The sequence below is a fragment of the Gossypium hirsutum genome, chromosome A06 (assembly GCF_007990345.1).
Source record: "Gossypium hirsutum isolate 1008001.06 chromosome A06, Gossypium_hirsutum_v2.1, whole genome shotgun sequence".
NCBI lineage: Eukaryota > Viridiplantae > Streptophyta > Magnoliopsida > Malvales > Malvaceae > Gossypium > Gossypium hirsutum.
In genome coordinates this window covers 20144055-20151076 of record NC_053429.1, presented here as the reverse complement: position 1 = coordinate 20151076, position 7022 = coordinate 20144055, and the positions used below count along the sequence as shown (strand labels likewise).

At 30.5% G+C, this 7022-nt stretch overlaps 1 long non-coding RNA gene across 2 annotated transcripts; it reads left to right on the top strand.

Annotated features, from left to right (window-relative positions):
• Positions 1-268: 268 nt before the first annotated feature.
• Positions 269-6256, top strand: LOC107951062 (uncharacterized). 2 transcript variants are annotated; one of them, XR_001698303.2, is made up of 5 exons: positions 277-437; positions 516-602; positions 770-821; positions 5221-5537; positions 5616-6256. It is a non-coding gene; the product is annotated as an uncharacterized lncRNA (long non-coding RNA). The 2 variants fall into 2 exon arrangements; XR_005928490.1 differs by lacking the exon at positions 5616-6256 and having other exon boundaries at positions 269-437; positions 5221-5582.
• The last annotated feature ends 766 nt before the right edge of the window (positions 6257-7022 follow it).

The window sequence follows — 7022 nt, the reverse complement described above, 5'->3', positions numbered from 1 at the left end:
AGTCACTTAAGCTTTTTAATCACTATTTAACAAATTTTACACCTTTTTCAATTTAGTCCTTTTTAACTAATTGACTATCCAAACATTAAAGTTTTCTAACGAAACTTTAATAATAACTCAATGACATTATAAATGTTTCTAAAAGTATTTATGACTCAGTTTATGAGTTTGAGGTCTCCAAACCTCGTTTTAGACCCAATTTACTTATTAGAGTGTGTTTGTTTGCCAGGAAAATATTTTTCGGAAAATGTTTTCCTGGTTTTACAATGTTTGTTTGATGGAAAACATTTTCCCTATGTAAAATATTTTCAAAAAAATGGGTAAAATGTTATGCTTTTAGGAAAAATGTCTTACAGATTTTTTTTTCTGTAAGACATTTTCCAACTCTCACCAATCTTTCCCTTACCTCGTTCTTCATCTTCCTTCTTCTCATCCAGGTACTTTCATCCTTCTATTTCTTCTATTCTTCATCTTTTCCTTTTTTCCTTAGCTTTTCGCATATCTTCTCTTCTTAGGGCTGCTGTTTCGTTTCGCTCTGTGACATTTTCCAACTCTCACCAATTTTTCCTAGCCATTTTTCATCTTCCTTCTTCTCCATCCAGGTAACTTTCCTTCTTTTACTTCTTCTACTCTTCATCTTTTATTTCCATTTTTCCTTAGTGTCTGTCGCATAGCTTCTCTACTCAAGGCTGCTGTGTCGAAACAAATTTTCTCTTCTGTTCTTCATCTTTTTTTTCTTCTTGTTCTTTACTAGTCCACTTTTTAACAGGTAATTTTGGCAATTCTGTAAATACTGTTGAATATCCTCCACTTTTTAAAAGGTAATTTTGGCAATTCCCTAGATACTGTTTAATACCCTTTTGTTCTTTGTGCTGAATTTGGGGTTTTATCTGAATTTTGTGCTTGTTATTTTGTTCAATTTTTGTTGCTTTCTATTGTGTTGATCGTAGATAAGTCAAAGTAATCTGGTTGGATGGAAGTTGTAACTGCATCTATGGTTAATGCAACCAGAAACTGAGTCATTAGAGTTGAAATCGAAACCATTATATTGAAAATGAATCTACAATCTATCTTAGGTTGGGACTGTTTGTTCCTGCTGTTTGTTTTGCATTGCTACAGCTTTGATAGCTGCTGTTCTTTGATTTAGCGAAAAAAAAAATCATGATGACTTTTAATTGCTTATTACAGTCTGCTAACATTTTGGATGTTACAAGCTCTAGTTTTTGGTACTTAGATGGCTACACCTTGATGGTATTCTACAGTTCATTGACCTCGTTCTATAGTCCATTCTAGTACATGAATTCTTATTAGACAGCATGTGTATAAAACATAAAGTACTATAAGAGAGGAATATGAAAGTTTCCCCATTTCATCTGATATGTGATCCATTGAAAAACACCTAATCCAAGTTATTAGCTTGTAACTGATTAGTGAGCCACACAAAAAGAAAATCAAAGACCTCTGTTCTTCGTGTTCGTTAAATGATCCATAATGGATACCATGCTTTAGATGTCTATAATGTAACATAATTATAAACAAAGTAACTTATGCTCAAGACATTGCCCTGAAGCAAAATATTAGTGCTAGACCGTGAGAGTGTTGACTCTCTAGGTATGGCAGTTCGAACAAACCATGCATAACAATAGCAACGTACTCAGAAGTCAGAACTGTAAATTCAAAAGGCACATAGGATAGAAACAAATGGAAATTGTATGCAGTGCTTAAAAGTACATCAATCATACAATATAATGATAACCAAAAAGAGTATGCCTCAAATGGAGGGACTCATATAGTCTAAGCTAGTAAAGATTACAAAACAATGAATCAAGAAAAAAAATTTAATCAATCCAAACTCATTAAATATAAACCCACACATCTTAAACAATCAGAATCCACAAGCATCGAATTTAAGACCTTAAGAATTAATACAATTTTAAGGATGATAACTAAACTAATAGTAGTAAAATTGAATAAGACAGCATTTGCGCTGGCGAATGCTGGTCTGAAAAGGCAGGGCATGTTTAAGGCATGGTGGTTATTTTTGGTGTGATGTTGTGTGATTGTAGGTGTTTTTGTAGGCAGTTTTGTGGTTTTTTTATGGGGTGTCTTGTGCAGGCTTTTGTTTGGTTTGAGGTTGGTTCAACAGGTAGGTGTAATTTGGGATTTTGAGGTTTTCTTTGCTGTGATCTATCTGTGTTTTGGATTCTGTTCTTAGGATGGGTCATTTTGTACCTGGTGATTGCTTTGTTTTTCTACAGCTTTGATAACTGTTGTGAAGGGGAATTAAAATAAAAAACTTCAAAATATTAAAATAAAAAACTTCAAAATATTTCTTAAAAATAATTAAATCAAACGACTTACTAAATCGTACTAAACATCTAAGGTTTCGTCCACGTTGGTCTTCTTCTTTAAGTTTGGACTAATTTATTTGTTTGATTTCGCAAGTCATTTATGAACAATTAAAAGGAAGCTTCCCATGAAGATTTGGACATTCAAACAACTCACATCCTTTCCAAATATCCAGGTTCCTTTGATGTAAGAAGTGGCCAGCCATGAGAGGATTATTTAGGCCCGAAGAAAATAAGAGTTTTACATGAAAAAAAAAGAAAAAATGAAGATTAGTGCAGGACACTTGCATAGTCAACCATAAGAGAGGAACTACTGTGATTAAACTCATTATTTTTTTTTGTAATAATTGAAAAAAAATGCTTTATTTCTCTCTACTAAAATATATCTTTTAGGAGTTTAAAGGGTTTTTATTGATTAGAGTGTATTTTATTTATACTTCTATTATATATTAATTATAAAATATTGTCTATACTATACTTAAAACCCTTAACTGAAGTGGTATTAGGAATCAATCTAGGACCCTTTAGATTACTACTACAATCTTTATGTTTTACACATTTATTTGGATACTTGCAAGCTCTTATTGCATTCATAGAACCTCCCCTGAAGGATGTAAAAGGTCTTATTCTAAAGAGTAAATTAGAACTCCAAATGCATGAGACAAAAAATATACTCTTTTAGTAGATTTGATGTTCTCAATTGTATACTCCTTTAGAGAATTGCTATACTTTTAAAGCAGTCCATGATTAGTTAAATCTTATTAAATTTTATCATCGTAAATTGGTAAAATTTATTCCTTAAAATAAAGTCACTTATTCATAATACAACTTAATTTTTATCCCAAATAAGTATAAATCCCACTTAAAAATTACAACATAGAAATTATAACAAAGTAAAAATTGTCAATAAAAATAGCACACAAGCCAGTGTTACTTCTAATGTTACTCGATATGTTGCAGCACTTATGTTAGATTTGGTTGGATGTTTTAGCCTACTAGAGACATTTGTTTGGTTTGTTATAATCTTTTATCACAGCCTATGTGGAATGGCTCTCTTTTCATGGACCCCCTTACTAAATAGGCTATCCAGCCATGGTTGTAATAGTTTTTTATTTTCAAATTCCAATTTTGTCCATAAAATTTCTTGTCCATAAAATTTTAGATTTTCAATTTAAAATAGATTGGGAAGGGGGATTAGGTGTTGGGAGTGGCAATGTGAGATCGGGTAGGGGAAAAGAGATATGGTTAAAATTTTAGGTTAAAATATTTAAATAGGGTTCAGACTAAAATTTTTTTATCCAAAGCTCGAATATTTTTAAAATGGGTTTTATTTGTAAGTTCAAACTCATTTTTTGATTTATAATTTTATTCAAACATTTTCATATTTTGAGCAAATTTTCAAGTTGTTTTCATATATGTATGTATGCACTTTAGTCATGGTAACTTTATTCATATATGTGATCTTACGGAAAGCTTGCATCTTTTTTGTAGTAATCAAATATTTGTGTGGCATTATTTTGTGTAGATGGATCATAATCAGGATCAAAATGCAATTGTCAGAGTCTTGGCTTTAGTTTTAGCTTTTGGGGCTCTTTGGATTAAAAAATTAAAAACTAGGAAGGAAATTGCTTCTCACCCTCGTGTGAATCAAGATTATGAAAGAGAAAATTATATTAATAGTATTTTATATAGTGGTGACCAGCACTGTATTGATGTGATAAAGATGAGACCGATTGTTTTTTTTTAATTTGTGTGATATTTTTAGTAGGAGTAATTTGTTACAGTAAACTAAATCGGTGAATATTAGGGAGCAAGTAATATTTTTACATATAATTGGTCATAATATAAGGTTTCGAGTGATTGGATCTAGATATTATAGATCAACTGAGACAATTCACCATTACTTTAGGGTTGTATTGAGAGCTATTTTGGAATTGTATAAGCTAGTTATTAGATTACCTGATGAGTCAACTCCTAGTGAAATTAGAAGCAATCCAAGGTTTTATCCTTAATTGAAAGATTGTATTAGGGCATTAGATGGAACTCATTTTTGTGCATCTGTTCCACTTAGCATTCAAGGAAGATTTCGTAGCCGTAAAGGGGGGACGACACAAAATAGTTCCGGAAGGTAAGAATTATAAAACATTAAATACCAAATAGTTCTAGTAAGCTCATAATTTATTAGTAATAATTATGTTTTGTCAAATTGTAGGTAAATATTATCTTGCTGATGCTGGATATGGCATCCGAAATGGATATATTACCCCATATCATGGTGTCCGATACCATTTAAAAGAGTTTAGTGCTCAGGGGTCTGAAAATGCAAAAGAACTCTTTAATCTTCGTCATTCATCATTGCGAATCACTATTGAACGTGTTTTTGGGATTTTGAAGAAACAGTTTCGTGTATTAGATGCTGAACCATTTTGGAATTTTCAAACTCAAAGTAGATATAGTTTTGGCTTGTTGTATCAATCATAATCATATAATGGGAGTTGATCCTAGTGATTTACTTAATCAAGGATTATACGAGGAGCTTGAGTCTGATTTGATAGTACCAACTCTTATGGAGTGAGAAGAAAGAGAAGAAGCAAGAGAATGGTCTGTTAAGAGAGACAAAATTGCACAAACTATGTGGACTAATTATATGGCTAGAAATATTAGGTAGTTTTAGGGCTTAGGGTTTTTGTTTCTATGTTATGTATGTTTTACTATTAAAATTGTTTTTTTAATGTTGCTTGGATAATGATATTGAAAATTTAGTTTGTTGGATTTTGAAATTATTATGTCTTGAATTTGTTACATATTGAATTTATTATGTTTTAAGCTTGTTGGATATTGAAATGATTAACAATGACAATTATTATTGTAGAATGGGTAAGGGACCTCCAAGCAATTCAGGTGGACAAAATCGATGGAACATCTTTTTCTTGAAATTCTAGCAGGGAGGCCCAGAAAGGAAATAAGCCTTCTAACTCTTTCAAAGTAGTTTCTATTAATCGAGTTGCCGAAGCTATTTCAGAAAGATTTTAAGTCCAATGAGATGCGAAGCATGTGGAAAATCATTTGAGGACTGTAAAAAACTAGTGACAGATTATATGTAAAAGTCGAGGTGAAAGTGATTTTGGATGGAATGATAACATGAAAATGATCACATGTGATAGAGCGACATATGATGCAACAGTGATGGTAATATATGTATATATATGTTAAGTATATGTCAATTGTTTTTTACTTGTTATTCTAATTGTGTATAATATCTAACAGGCACATAAGAAGTATGAACCATTTTTGAATAAAAGCATTGATCATTATGATAGAATGGCTTTGGTTGTTGGCAAAGATATGGCAATAGGGAGTTTTGCCAGAACATTTGCTGACATAGATTTGGTTGATGATAACTAAGATTCAGTGCCTATAGAACACGACAATGAAGAGATTGAAGAGGTAAGAACAAAAGTATCTTCATCTGGCACATCCAAACGTAAAAGAAAAAATGCTCAAGAAAGTGTTGTTGATGAACAAATTAAATTTGTGGGTGAACAACTTGGCAAAATTGCTAATGCTTTGGAACAATTTACTGCGTATAAGACACCACATCTTTACGAAGAAGTGATGTCGATGGAGGTAGAATGATTTGTTGATGACTTTCTGTGTTCTGTATTTGATTATCTAGTGAGTCATGAATCCGAGGCCAAAGCTTTTTTAGTTAAAAGTAAGAAGCATAGAAAAATTTGGCTTCAAAAATTTTCTCAAGGTTGAAGATATTAATACTTTTAATGTGGTGTAATATTAGTTATGCACTTGGACAATGTTGTTGTTATTATGTGGTGTACAACTAATTATGTATTTGGATAATATTATTAATTTCTAGTATTAATTGTGGTTTGGAAGCTAATTTATAATTATTCAATCCTTGTTTTTATTTTTTTATAACACAATTACAAATAATTTATTTGACTTTGGTTGTTTTCAATTTAAAACGGTTAATATTCTAGCTTAATAATGGAGTATTATTATATATTGAATTTGATTTATTTATTTATAAATGAATTATTTCAATATATGTAAAAATAATTTAAAATATAAATTTATTAATATACATTTATTAATATATGTAAAAACAGATTTTCCGGAAAATATTTTCAAGAAATCTGCCAAACAACAGAAAATATTTTACACAGATTCATCCAAACACTAGAAAAGTAAATCATTTCCAGAAAAGTAAATCATTTTCCAGAAATCATTTTCTGAAAAATATTTTACTTGCAAACAAACAGAGCCTTAATTTCTTTTTAAATCATAAAATTCACTAATCCAAATTTTTTTCTATAATCACACTTGACTCATATGTATTTATTTTATTTAATCTTAAAGCTCACTTGTCGGATTTAGTGATCTCGAATCACTGTTTCTGACACCACTGAAAATTAGGCTGTTACATAAGTGTTTATAGTTCGAACTTACCTGGCTAAATTACAAAAATGACAAAGTATAGGGGCATTTTGGTAATTTATTATTCTCCTCGATTTTTCATTTGATCTTGATCTAAATTAATAAATTCAATTTATTAATTTAGACAATAAAACAATATATTTTATGCATTTTAGTCATTTTGAAATTTACAAAATTACCCCTAAAGTTTTACTTTTATTCAATTTAGTCTCTGAGCCT